Raw genomic sequence first — 13842 nt, forward strand, 5'->3', positions numbered from 1 at the left:
CCATTCATGTAACAATGTGCACCACAATTTGATGGCCACTGTATCAATAAGCTCCCTTCCATTTTCACAATCACAGGCTTCAAGTAAAACTGAACTTGAAGCCAAACAACATAGGGTGTAGAGGCAGGGACAACTCACCACAATGATTTGGGTTCCTAATAGGAAATCACTGGGGACTAAAAAGAACTAGAAGCCTCTTGGAGAAACAGCTGATCCAACTCTGCAGGAAAGCACAAGGTGAGCCTGGGACATCCTGTGCCAAAAAGCCAGGAAATACACAAAGACTAGGGGGTCCTGGAAAAAGGAAGCAGGATTCTATCCCCAGCAACTGACAAAACAAATAAATAAAGGACCAAGTGTTACCTAGAAGGGGCCCTCATTAGCCAAATCTGGGACAATCAGTAAAGATCATATCTGATTGCTAACATGCTGAATTAACAAAAGCCCACGGGTATGGTGACACAGACAAGGAAAGTGGAGAAACTCTGTGAATGCTAGTTCACAAACATAGAATGAAGGACAATAAGAATACCTCAATCTTGTAACTCACATTGTAATAACGGACTTCAGGATTAGGATGCTGACATCACTGGGTAAATAGTTGTAAATGAAAAGGGTATTTATGAGGTGCCAAAATAGTGTCCCATAGAGTCCTCTCTAATAACACAAATTTGTACATTCAATATGAAGAGATGTGGCTACTGTCACCGTATCAGTGGGATTGAGTTTAGCACAGCCCCTAAAGAGACAGCCTGACAGTAAGTGCCCCCTGGTGTGACTCAACATCAGAGGCCTTCACCTATGAGGAAGCACTCCTGCCAAAATGTGTCGCATGGATACATCTTACCAAATGTCCAGCTTACAGGAGGTATGGGAGCAACAGATACAAGTTAAATGATACTAGGAAGAAATACTCAAATGAATACAGAAGGCTGCACATCCTGTATGAGAACTAACTGAACTGGGCTCTTCAAAGAAATTAATACCAGGAAAAGAGGAAAAAGGTAAGAAACTATTCTGAATTAAAAGACAGTAAAAATGCACAACTAAATTCACTCTGCATGGATCCTGCACTCTGTATGGTTTGGGGCTTTTTGAGAGGAGGGAGGTGCTACAGAAGACATTCATGGGACAGCTGGGAAAATTTAAACTTGACTAAATTTCTTTCACCATGTTAGAGATTAAGCCCAGGGCCTTGCACATGCTGGGACAGTGCTCTACCTCTGAGCTATGCCAATATCTCAAAGAGTCTATTCAGAATGCCTCCTCCAAGAATCTGCCCTGAACATATCTGTACTGTCTCCTTCATATGTGAAATGACATAAAGTTATTCTTTATAACATCACATTTAATAGCAAAAGACAGGAAATAACCCACATATGCATCAGTACAGACTAGTTACACAAAACATGGTTTATGTGTATAATAAATCAACACATACCTTTTAAATGATCACCTCAACAAAACATGAAAGCTCTTTGGAAATGGATATGGAAGATGATTAATCATGTTTTACATTAAAAAGGTGGGGAGAGTGCTGGGGTAGTGGCAGTGGTAGTGCACTTGCCTAGCACGTGTAAGGTGCTGGGGTTCGACCCTCAGCACCACACAAAAAATAAAATAGGACTGAGGCTGTAGCTCAGTGGTAGAGCACCTGCCTCACATGTGTGAGGCACTCACTGGGTTCAATCCTCAGCACCACATAAAAATAAATATATTGTGTCCACTACAACTAAAAATAAAAATATTTTTTAAATAAATAAATAAAGTCATAGGGCTGGGGATATATCTCAGTTGGTAGAGTGGTTGCCTTGCATGCACAAGCTCTAGGTTCAATCCCCAGCACCACAAAAATAAATAAATAAATAGGTGGGGTTATTATGTCCATCTACAACTAGAAGTACATAAATAAAAATCAAGGTGCAGATCAGTGTATAGAGACATATAGAGGAAGGTTACACAGAAATGTAGAAGACGTTTTTTCATTTGCTAAGTACTTCCTATTTGTATTAAATTTTTCATTCAAAAAATTTTTCAAGTATTGATTGATGAGTTCATTAGCTGTAATGAACTCTTGTCTCCATTGGAGTCTGAAGTAAGTATATATAGTGAAAGCAGAATATAGTAAAGATCTGCTTAAAAATCCCTGCCACACTGGAGACCAGCACAGCATCTCAATAATTCCAACACAGCTAATTTTCACCCTAATTCTGGAACAGTTCACTGTTTCTTCAACTGACGATAGGTAAAATTGCTTGTATTTGGGCCTCAGACTATGGTATTAAAAAAGTGTTTCTTAACAGGTGCATTGATGCATGCTATATATAATCCTAGCTACTCTGGAAGGTGAGCCAAGAGGATCCCAAGTTTGAGCCCAGTCTGGGCAACTTAGAAACACCCTGTCTCAAAAAATTAAAAATAAAGGGCTGGGGAGGAAAGCACTTGCCTAGCATGTATGAGGCCACAGGTCAACCATGGTGGGAGGGTGGGGACAAAATACCATAATCACAGCTAAATAAAAAGCAATTGAGAATTTAGACAGGCTGAGAGAAGGGCAAGTTTCTATTTAGATTCTTTTAACTCTGTTTAGATTCTTTTTCTCTTGTTTTTGTAATCACATGCATAAAATTGAATTTCTGTAAATGTACATAAGTTGTATAAAGACAACTCTGAGTTTTTAAAAACACATTTCAGGAGCTGGGCTTGTGGCTAAGCAGTAGAGCACTCACCTAGCACGTGCAAGGCCCTGGGTTCAATCCTTAGCACCGCATAAAAATAAATAAATAAAATGAAGGTATTGTGTCCAACTACAACTAAAAAAATAAATATTAAAAATAAATAAAATAAAAACACATTTCAAAAACTGTGCTTCTAGTAATTAAATGGAAGAAAAAAATCACGACCCAAGTACAAAAGATCTAATTTGTTCACTAGGAATGGGCAGTAGTTGGTTGTAACAGAATTCCCAGGTCAGAATGAAAAGGAGAGATCGGTAAGAAGACCTCTCAGTCAATATCATGTACACTCTCAGGTTCTGATCCCATAGCTCTGGTAGCCCACCCTTTTATGTTGACATGCCCATAACCAATGTACATATTCTCCAATCTGCATTTGAACAATCACGTTACCTGAACTAAGGTAAAAAGTAGCTACCACTGAGGCTAGAAACTCTCAAATATTTCTCACCCTGCCCTATTTGGTGAGCTCCAAACCAATATTCCTATTAGATACTCTGCTTGAGGCTATTTACCCACAAGGAACTCAAGTTCACTGCAACCCAAAGTGAACTCATTCCTTCTCCTTCCCCAATCTCTTCCACTAGTATTTCCTACCCTGGAGGGAAAAAAAAAAAAAATTCATTCAGCTGCCCAAGGCAAAAACTAGAGTCACACTATTGTTCCTAATCTCTCCTTCTACTACTCCAGCTTTTCCAAATCCAGCCCATCCTCATCATCCTCACTGACAGTGCTCTGGTTCACCTTCATCACTGCTCAGTAGACCAGAGGTCTTCCTGCCTTCAAGTCTCCCCAATCCATCTTTGGCATATACCCGCTAAAATTAACTTCCTAAAATACAAAGTTGGTTATGTTACTCTTTCTATTTCAAAAACAGAAAGAGAATAACAAGTCCCAAAGTAATGATAAAAACAAGCACTATTTAATAACATGATGCAATGCAAACAGAATCTACACCAGACATACAGCCTTCTGAACATGTCCTATTCTACAAGGTACTATATGACCACATTAAATAAGCTAGTATAAAGAGGCCACAGGAAAGCAAAGAAATTTCAACTGTTTTCTTAGAGTTGAAAGCAATACAAAATGAGTCACAGCAATGATGAAGAAACCTTAAGGAAAACAAAAGGGCTCTCAGACTTGTAAGAGTGTATTCAAGGGCTGAGGATGTGGCTCAAGCGGTAGCGTGCTCGCCTGGCATGCCTGCGGCCCAGGTTTGATCCTCAGCACCACATACAAACAAAGATGTTGTGTCCACCGAAAACTAAAAAAAAATAAATATTAAAATTCTCTCTCTCTCTAAAAAAAAAAAAAGAGTGTATTCAAGCTGAATATACTGACTTATCTAAAAATGAATGGCCTTAATCAGAGAAAGATCTGGAAAGCAAAAGCAAACTGAGAAGAAAAAGAGATTTTGCCATTAAGAAAAAACATCCATACCTAGAGTAAACTGAATGGGGTTGTCTCAATCAACTAGCAGATATCTCACCTCCCCAGCTGAGTTCATAAGATGACTACTAGGTAAAGTTTACCTACAGAAGGACAGGGCTGCAGTCATTTGGCTTAAGTCTGAAGGTTTCTCTCAATTAAGCTGCCATATAAGTTAAGCTCTAGTAAGCAAATCTGTCCACTAGTAAAAGAACATACTCATCATGCCAACACACGTACATCATTGTCAATTCATAAATTAGAATTCTGGTTTTCCCCATCAGTCTTGTAAGGATGGTTACTATATTAGTACAACTCTGGAATAAGAAGCTGCTCTGAGCATGCTAATCAGATCAGATTTTCTGAGGATGCTAACCAAGGACCAAATCTAGGATGATAATAAATTCTAAAATTTTATTAAGTAAAATGTAGGATTCAGGTACTGAGTTGCAGAGCCACATTTCAAAAATTACCACATGTGACTAGTCACTGCCACACTGAAGAACACACATACTGAATATTTCTTTCTCTTTCTTTATTTCTTTCTTTTTTGTGTGTGTGTGTGGGGGGGTGTGGGGGATCAAACCCAGGGCCTCACACATGCTAGGCGAGCGCTCTACTATCGAGGCACAATCACAAGCCAATACTAAATATTGGTCACAACAGAAGGTTTTGTTGCAGAACATGATTTTGAAACAGAACCTCAACTAACTTCCTATGCGTTCTCTTGGGAAACAGCCTAATAGCCTAAATGCTAATACAGAACCTGCACCCTTCTAAGTAGGTAAGAAATACACATTCAACTGCTTCCTTTGCCTTGGCAATGACTGCTGAGTCAGAACACCACAGAGTTTCAGTCTTCAGGATCTCAGTTCCTCTATCTGCTCTGAACAATCCTCTAACTTGGAGGCAGAACAGCAGAGAAGCTGGAAGTCCGTTCTCTGTGCCAGATGCCCGGATCCAAACCTCAATTTGCTTCTGTAAGACGTGGGGCCCTGAGCATGTTATTTAACTATTCTATTCTTCAGTTTCCTCATCAGTTAAGTAGAACCTACCTTATCAGGTAACCATAAAGACAAAATGAGTTTAAAAGGAAATAAATCAGGGCTGGGCTGTGGCTCAGTGGCAGAGCACTTGCCTCACATGTGTGTGTAAAGCACTAGGTTTGATCCTCAGCACCACATAAAAATAAATAAAATAAAGGTATTGTGTCCATCTACAACTAAAAAAAATACTTTTTTAAAAAAAGGAATAAACCATGCTCCACAGATAGGAAGCACCCAGTTGTCGTTATCTATCATTATTTCTACTGGTACTATTGCCCGTCGCCACCCCTCCAACAGCCCTCAGGTGACAAGTATGAAAAGTGTCACCAAGGAGAAATATTAGCAAATGTAAAGAAATTAAACTAAAACAAGGATCACAAAGTCAGAATGTGGGTCAAAAAGAAAATTATATAAGATTATAGGGTATGAAGTAATCTACAGAGAATATTAAATACCAAAGTTATGTTGTCAAAACAGCTGCCTGACAAATCACATGGCAAAATTGAGCAAATGAGCTATTTAAATAACCAATAAACACTAAAAATGAACTGAGAAGACACAGGTTTGAGTTCACTAGACCAAATGATACTTTTTTATAAAGCACTTATTGACATTTAAACACACTGCCTTACATTCCCCTAAATTACATCTATGTTCACTGGATGAGCGGATTGGAGAACTTCTGATTTTTCAGTAGGCAAGCAGAGCATCAGGCATGATTAAAATGCCACATGCCACACAATGCCACATGCCACACAATGTCCCTACAAAATTGAAGTGAAAAGTCGCTGCAGAAAATCAAACTGGAAATCCAGAAGTTGAAGTACAAATTTCAGTAAATGGAGTAAGATGGTAAGACCCAAAGTGTTGGGAATACAAATGCAATCGTAAAGCCTGGATGTGCTAAATCGCTAGCTGTGTGACCCTGAGCAACTTGCCCTTATCTAATGCTCACCAGCTTCATTTCGACATCTCTATAACACAGGTGAAGCACTAGGCCGATTAAGAAATACATGCAAAAGCCTGTAACTGGCCTGGTATTTAGCACTTCTCTCAATAACAATTGCTACAGTTGCTAAAACTTCCTTTGAAGACTCCCAAGAGTCCTAAGGACAAAAGACCACTATTACATGGTAACTACAGAAAGTAGTTTTACCAGATATTGCCTGTACATTTTGTGTGATGCCTCAAAACGACCATGTGTTCCATATTTAATATGAGCTATCCCCCCATCCAAAAAAATTCCATTTACAGTACTGTCTAGACTATAACTAAAAACTACTTAGGCCTATAATTGCATTTCTTACACTGAAACAAAGTTTTTTACTAGCAGTCCCATCCCTGATCCCCACTCAAACACACACTAAGCACAAATATCTAGTATTTCTTTCTTCCCCTAGTAATGAAAAACAGAAAGAAAAAGATTTTTTTAAAGTTTCTTTCAGTGATGTGAATTCCACAAAACAAAACAATACAGGGTAATCGCTTACCTGGAAAATATTTTGTACTTGAGATCCACCAATCCAGAATGAATGGGGGTACTCCCTTTCAGACTAGTCTGAGAAAAGACAGCAGTCAAGCATCTTCCAAGATTCTTTCCGTTTACTGTATCCAGCTTTCTTCAACAAAATCCCAAACATGCACTTCGGTAACTGTTGAAAGACAGAAAGCAATCCATACACCCACCATGGCACCAGCGGCAAAGGACAGCCACCAAGGAATGGAAGGAAGGGTCAATGGAATGGTGGATCTGAGGTACAGAAAGAAGGCACAGGCCAAGTCAGCTACTGGCATCAAAGGCCTGCAGCAGTATTCCTCCTCAGCAAGAAACTCCGTGGCAAATAATGAAGCGACTCTAATGGAAGTATGTACTTGCAATAAATAGCATGCAATTTCCAAATGACAGCAAATAAAAACTGACCCACCATCCACATAAAGTGTCCTTTATCTGTTTCCTAAGACAGCTCCTTCACCATTACAAAATGCCTGTCAATCAAAATGAATAAGATGGGAGGGTTCAAATACCTCCCAATAAAGATACTTACTTAAGCACCTCTCAAAGCAATCTTTTGGTTTGCTACACAAAAGACATCAAATCTTCACATATCACCCAAATCCTCAACCCTGAGCTGCCATACAAAACATTTTAGAAGGATTTAAGAGTAAACTTCTATTCAATAAAGGCCAATACCCAACAATGGCCAGTCAGCAAGTAAACAAGGGAAAATCATTAAGGACAATAATAACTAGGGCACACACTTAAATATTAAGTCCATTCCATATTACATGAATTTTTTTTCTACCATACCAACTCTTCCCTTAGACTGAACTATAAACAAACTACATGAAAGAGAAAAAAGCATCCAAAATAAGATGACAAAGAGAAAATGTAAAAGTTGAATTTACTTGCACATAGATTTGCTCCTTCCTCAACTGCCACACTACTGTCAAAATGCTTTTGCAGTAATTAACAACACCTGCCTTTATTGCCAATGGGTCAGGCCCTCCACTTTAATTACCCATATTTAATTCTCAAAGAAGAACAGAAAGAAACAATTTGCCCAGACTCCAATCTACTAGATGGCAGAGTCAACGAACCTCTTGACCACTACCCGCCATGTCCAAGGGTCAGAAAGGCTAGGATTCCTGGGACCTAAGCTTTACTTTTGAAAGTCCTAAGTTAATGAACATGGGAACTGAGAACTACAGAAACACACCCAAGAGTAAAAACTCCAGCCTAGCTGAACCGGTTGAGCCATGCTGAGAGGCAAACTCTCCAGATCTTGCCACTTAAAAAAGCATTTCATTACCAAAGAGCCACAGAGTTCTAAGGCCTATAATATAATGCTAAAACAAAACACATTATGATGGTGTGTAAGCATTCCTTGTGTTTAGCTGTAAAGTCTGTGACAAAGAATCCTAAATTCAGTTGAACCCAAGTAACTTTCACACTTTAAGATTTGTTAACAGTCCATAGACAATGACTAAAGACAATCTGATCTTTCACACTGTGGGCAAAGCAAATGAAGTCAATGAAATCCCAGCCTATATTAACCTCACCATAACGATCAAATGGAAATCTCTTAATACAACTTAAATGAGTTCACGTAAGTAAAATCCCAGGCCAAAAAAAGAAAACGAGTGATAAGTTTCTCCCATGATATTACTCAAGTCAAGAATAAATTGGAAACCAAATTTTGATAAAAGTAGCTAGTAAGCTATGGCTAATAGTTAATTACTAAAGCAATATATTATGCTTTCTCAGAGTATTACTATTATATTCAAAATGCAGAACAAGTGATAGCAAAGCACAACCACAATTTGACAGATTCATTTCTGAATCTCTTGACTCCTCAGGCCCTTTTTCAGTACTGAGTTAATCTTTCCTCCTTTCCTTCAAAAAAAAAAAAAAATCATTTCTTCTTCAATGCCTAACTGATGGCAAGCCTCATACTAGAGACACTAAGATCAACAGATGCCAGACAGCAGTGCCAGGACTGAGTTCTTCCTGTCCCAGCCTCTTTATCCTTGTCTCTCTCAAGTAGGCATTTTGGAGAACCAAAGCATATTTCATTACTAGTTCTAAAAACCAGTTAAATGTTCTCAATTATTAAGTAAATTTTTTAAATACTCAAGTTCCTTTTCCTCAACAGTAGAGCCCTTCTGAAATGTTTTCTTTTCCTTCTCTGGGTCCAAAGCTTTGCACTAGGCCTCCTAGTTCTTCATACTCACATGGGCACCTTCTCTACTCATGAGCAGACTCCTCTTTTTCCCCAGATTCCATGCTGACAGCCCTCTGTTCCTACTTCACAGCTCTCCAGACTGTGAAGGTTTTCACTGTTGACTAACCAGGACCGGGAATTTCCTAAAAATGCTTCCTGCTGACATCACAGAAATCTACATCTTTGAGTTTTGCTTAAACAGTAAGACCAGGGTTAGAGACACCCTACTGGACTGTCAAGTCTCCCTGGTTGTGTCTCATTTGCTTACAAAGACAAACTTCCTATTAAGCAATTGCAATCAAGCAGAAACTTAAAAGAGTGTAACAAGCTCATTCTTGACCAACTGGTTTTTCCCCCTACTGTTAACTAATTCAATGAACAATAATATAACTCATAAGGAAATCTTGTTTATTCTGTTAAAGGTCAAAACCACCAGCTTTGCTAAGATAAGAATCAAAATTCAAAATCAAAATTCAAAAATCAAACCAGGCACAACACCTATAACAATTACACCTGTAATCTTGGGAGGCTGAGACAGAAAGATGGTATGTTTGAAGTCAGCCTCAGCAACTTAGCAAGACCCTGTCTTTTCCTAAATATTCTTCTAGTTGTAGATGGACAATACATTTACTTATTTATTTATTTGTTTGTTTGTTTGTTTGTTTATTATGTGATGCTGAGCAGATCAAACCCAATGCTTCAAATGTGCTAGGCAAGCACTCTACCACTGAGCCACACCCCCAGCCCTAAGACCTTGTCTTAAAATAAAAAATAAAAAGGACTGGATTTAAAAAAATTGAAAATCCATAATTTCCCAAAATATTAAAGCAGGGTTTGTTTAATGTTCTTGTAAACTAATCAACAGCTTCTTTCTACCATGATACCTAAAACAGCTCAGTGGGTTCTTGCTGTAGTTACCACAGAGATCTATCAGGCCAAACTGATGCATCCAACCGTAACAATACCTCCCAGAATTTCCAAACTAGTAGCAATACAATGTGATTTCATCATTTCCCCCAAAGATGGCTTATTAAATATATGGGCTAAAAGCAAGGAAATGTTAGGCTTCTGTAAAGCTTTACAAATAAATACATGCTCAACTCAAGTGAAAAAATTAAAACCTTTCCACACCATCTGTCTTGATTTTGCTTCACAAAATATGGTCCCCGTACTTGCAGTCAAGTTAGAAAGGCAGCACTACTAAAAAGCAAACTCTGCAAGGTCCTTCCCTGACAGCTCTCCAACAACCTGGAGCACTACCCAAGTCTCCTTACACGTACAGACAGTCAAAAGCACCACAGAAGGGTTTCCTGGAAGGCCACATAGCTCACAGTGACAGAGAAGGACAGGAGCTCAGGTGTCTCTCTACAGCCCATGCCCTTTCTACTACTAAACCATGTTTTTTAAGGTCAGAGAACACGTAGGGTTATTCAACAAATTCACGAAGACATAAAAGCAACTTGATTTCCTCAATTCTTTGCTAGCAATCACTATGGGATGTATGTAAATCAATCTGCATTGTGTAACACTGCAAATCATGTTTGAAATGTGTCTGAACATCCCGAGCTCCGCCCAACATCTGCCACTTTCCCTCACTAGTCTTTCTCCTCTATTCATCTCTATCTTATCTTAAAAGGAAATCTTAAAAGGTTTCATAGCATGAAAAAAAAGGCTAACATTAATTTAAATCAATAAATACCTACTGATCACCCACATATGTGTTTAGCATTGTGAAGGAGTAAAAGGATTGTCAGATACAGCCTCAGGAAGGTAATGTAACCCAATCACAAATTTCTATAATATTCAGTAAGATATGATGAATCCCATAAAAATTAAGATTACTGTGAGAAATTAGTAACATAGATGAAAATTTCCAAAAGACAAGATGACTAAGATAAAGGCAGAAAGCATAATATGTGAAAACAATCACCGGGAAAACTCAGTTCAACATTTACTGAACACCTGTAAGAATGCACTGTGTGTATGAAGGAGTCATGTGCCACAGGAAGATGAATAAAGATCCCAATTCTCTTAGTCCAGAGGATGTTAAGTACTACAAGACGAATACAAAATGCCAGAATTCCTTCATTTAATTAAAGGGAATGATTACTAAGTACACAGTGCTACAGATATAAAGCAAGATGGTATCAGCCACTGTAATACAACTGACATCAAAAGAGGTGGCATCTGTTGTGTTTTGTGGGTTGATAGGATTTTATCAGCATAAGTATAAGAGAAGATTGCTGAGATGTGACCTAAGCCAATTTGGCCGGAGAGCCACCTCTTAAATCAGTTCACACCACTGCTGTCGCAGGAAATGTCATGAACAGAATTTGGAAGACCATAGTCCTCCAATCTTCAACTGGAAAAGAGAATTCAGGGGGCTGGGGATGTGGCTCAAGCGGTAGCGCACTCGCCTGGCACGCGTGCGACCCGGGTTCGATCCTCAGCACCACATACCAACAAAGATGTTGTGTCCGCCGAGAATTAAAAAAATAAATATTAAAAATTCTCTCTCTCTCTCCTCTCTCACTCTCTCTTAAAAAAAAAGAAAGAAAAGAGAATTCAGTGAAGAAAATCAGGGGGGAAAACCAGAAGGGAGATTGAGATCTGAAGGGAGATCAGATGTAGAATCACTAGGACCGGAAATGCTTTCTTTCCCATAAAGGGCAAATATCACAAGGAAGACCTACAATCCCAAGAGCTCACAAAGAAAAACACTTTGTTTCTTGAATTCAGAGGCCCAAACGGCACTGCTCAGAGGAGTGTATGTGCTGTACAATGGCCTGGTAATTTCTCTGGGATATGTAAAATAGAGTATCAGTAGACCAAGACCTGAGTTCAGGAACACGTTTATCCTCATTAAATCTGAAAGGACATGTAATCTACTTCAAAATCAGACAAATACATCAGTATTTTAGGTATAGCTTCTTTAGACAGGTCAATGAGGTCTATAAATATTTACTTCATTTGAACCCCCACTGAAATCTGTGTCTATTTAATCTGCATTTGGGGGCTGGGGATGTGGCTCAAGCCTGGCATGCACGCAGCCCAAGTTCGATCCTCAGCACCACATACAAACAAAGATGTTGTGTCCGCCAAAAACTAAAAAAAAATATATATATATATTAAAATTCTCTCTCTCTCTCTTTAAAAAAAAAAAATCTGCATTTGGGAAACTAGCACACCACTGCAGGTATATGAGGACAAATTATGGAAACAAAAATCCAATTTCTTGATAGAGTCACTAGACAATCCACTTTCATCACTTAGAAAGTCACCAAGAGGGGAGGGGAAACAAGGATCCAAAAAGAGAGAGACGAGAAAATTCCCAATAACTTTTCTTATCAGTTTCTTTTATCTCCTTGGCCCTGTGATCTGCCTGTACTTCAGCAACTCTAAAAATAGCATTTATATCACACTTTAATAAGGACTAATGTATTTTAATCTATATTACTTCATTCAACAATTCAACCACTTTAGAGATAACACAGAAAGGAAATGACTCACATAAGGTCACTTAACACAGGGGAATCATTCAACATCTAATAATGGAGTATAGCTCATCCATTAATTGTGCAAAGGGAAAAGAGATCCCCTCACACCCATAAAGAAAGCAGGTTTAAGGCTAGAGATATAGCTTGGTTGGAAGAGTGTTTGCCTCGCATGCACAAAGCCCTGGGTTCAATCCTCAGCACCCCAGGAAAAAAGAAAACAAAGAAAAAAGCAGGATTAGTTTCTAGACTTTTTACATCAATTTTCTTGATGTAAAAGACTAACCATTTCTCTCTCCCAATCAGCAGTTCTTGTGAGTGCTTTCTACTGATGAGTGACTGAACATCAAATCCTATTCCTAACTCATGAGTTAATAAATACATGATACATAATGCACAGTCTGCATTCTTTCCAGCAAAGCCTACCAGGAACTTTCTATATTTCCAAAATGGATTACCACTCTTCTATTTCACTCATAATACAGCTGACAGTACCAAAATTGGAAGTTTGAAAAACAGGCCTACAAAACAGGTAAAGCACTGGGCCAATATAAGGTCATGAAAGTCATGTGGTGGTTAAATTATTCACTATCAGCAACTGAAAATTTAGTAGAGACTATAAGCTTTTGATTGAGACAACTAAAGCCTGACTCCTATGCCAAAGGTTAGGGGGAGAAGCATCTTTACTGAACCTAGGCCTCAAGAAGGAATAATCACAAGAGGGTAGATGAAATCTGGAGATTTAATTATTCTACTATATATATGTATATGTGTGTACATACATATATATTTTGGGGGGGGAGGGGGAGTGCTAGAATTGAACTGAAGGACTTTTTTTTTTTCTTTTTTTTTGATGCTGGGGATTGAACCCAGGTCCTTGTGCATGCAAGGCAAGCACTCTACCAACTGAGCTATATCCCCAGTCCTGAACTCATGGACTCCTAAATGCATTCTACCACTAATCTATGTCCCCACCCTCAAGCATAACCATAATTAGCTTTATTTCCTACTAATCCAGTAATAAATGATCAGTGGTAGAGTGCTTGCCTAGCATGTGAGAGGCCTGGGGTTGGATCACCAGCCTGGGTTCCATCCTCAGCACTTAAAAAAAAAAAAAAAAGTAATATCTTCTCAAAAGTGCAAAAAAAGAAGAATCAACAAAGAAAGTAGAGGGATGAGATTAAGAAATGGAGAACTAGAAACGTGTTCCTCTTTTTAATATAGCACGTTCTAGAACATCACATGAAAATGATCTTGTTAACCATTGAATACTATAATTACAAATTTTTGGCTAATAAAATTATTCTGAAGCTATCTACTAAAAATCTAAAATAAATTTCATGCTCTGGGCTCCCAAAATACCATCAGTTTAACCATTCCCCTTCTTCAATCATGCTATTTTAAAACCAATATA

The 13842-nt window shown here is 38.5% G+C and overlaps 1 protein-coding gene and 1 non-coding gene across 8 annotated transcripts in view; both read right to left on the minus strand.

Moving 5' to 3' along the window:
* The window catches only part of Fbxw11 (F-box and WD repeat domain containing 11), a 121692-nt gene that overhangs the window by 104690 nt on the left and 3160 nt on the right, over window positions 1–13842 (minus strand). For 2 of the 7 annotated variants that reach the window (XM_078052424.1, XM_078052423.1), the window contains exon 2: window positions 6703–6864. The exons of the other annotated variants lie outside the window; for them this stretch is intronic. The gene's annotated coding sequence lies outside the window, so the exon portion shown is untranslated. The remainder of the gene's footprint in view (window positions 1–6702; window positions 6865–13842) is intronic. 7 annotated transcript variants of the gene reach the window in all.
* Window positions 13277–13344, minus strand: Trnaa-ugc (transfer RNA alanine (anticodon UGC)). Its single transcript has one exon. It is a non-coding gene; the product is annotated as a tRNA-Ala (tRNA).

The sequence above is a fragment of the Ictidomys tridecemlineatus genome, chromosome 1, assembly GCF_052094955.1.
Source record: "Ictidomys tridecemlineatus isolate mIctTri1 chromosome 1, mIctTri1.hap1, whole genome shotgun sequence".
Taxonomy (NCBI): domain Eukaryota; kingdom Metazoa; phylum Chordata; class Mammalia; order Rodentia; family Sciuridae; genus Ictidomys; species Ictidomys tridecemlineatus.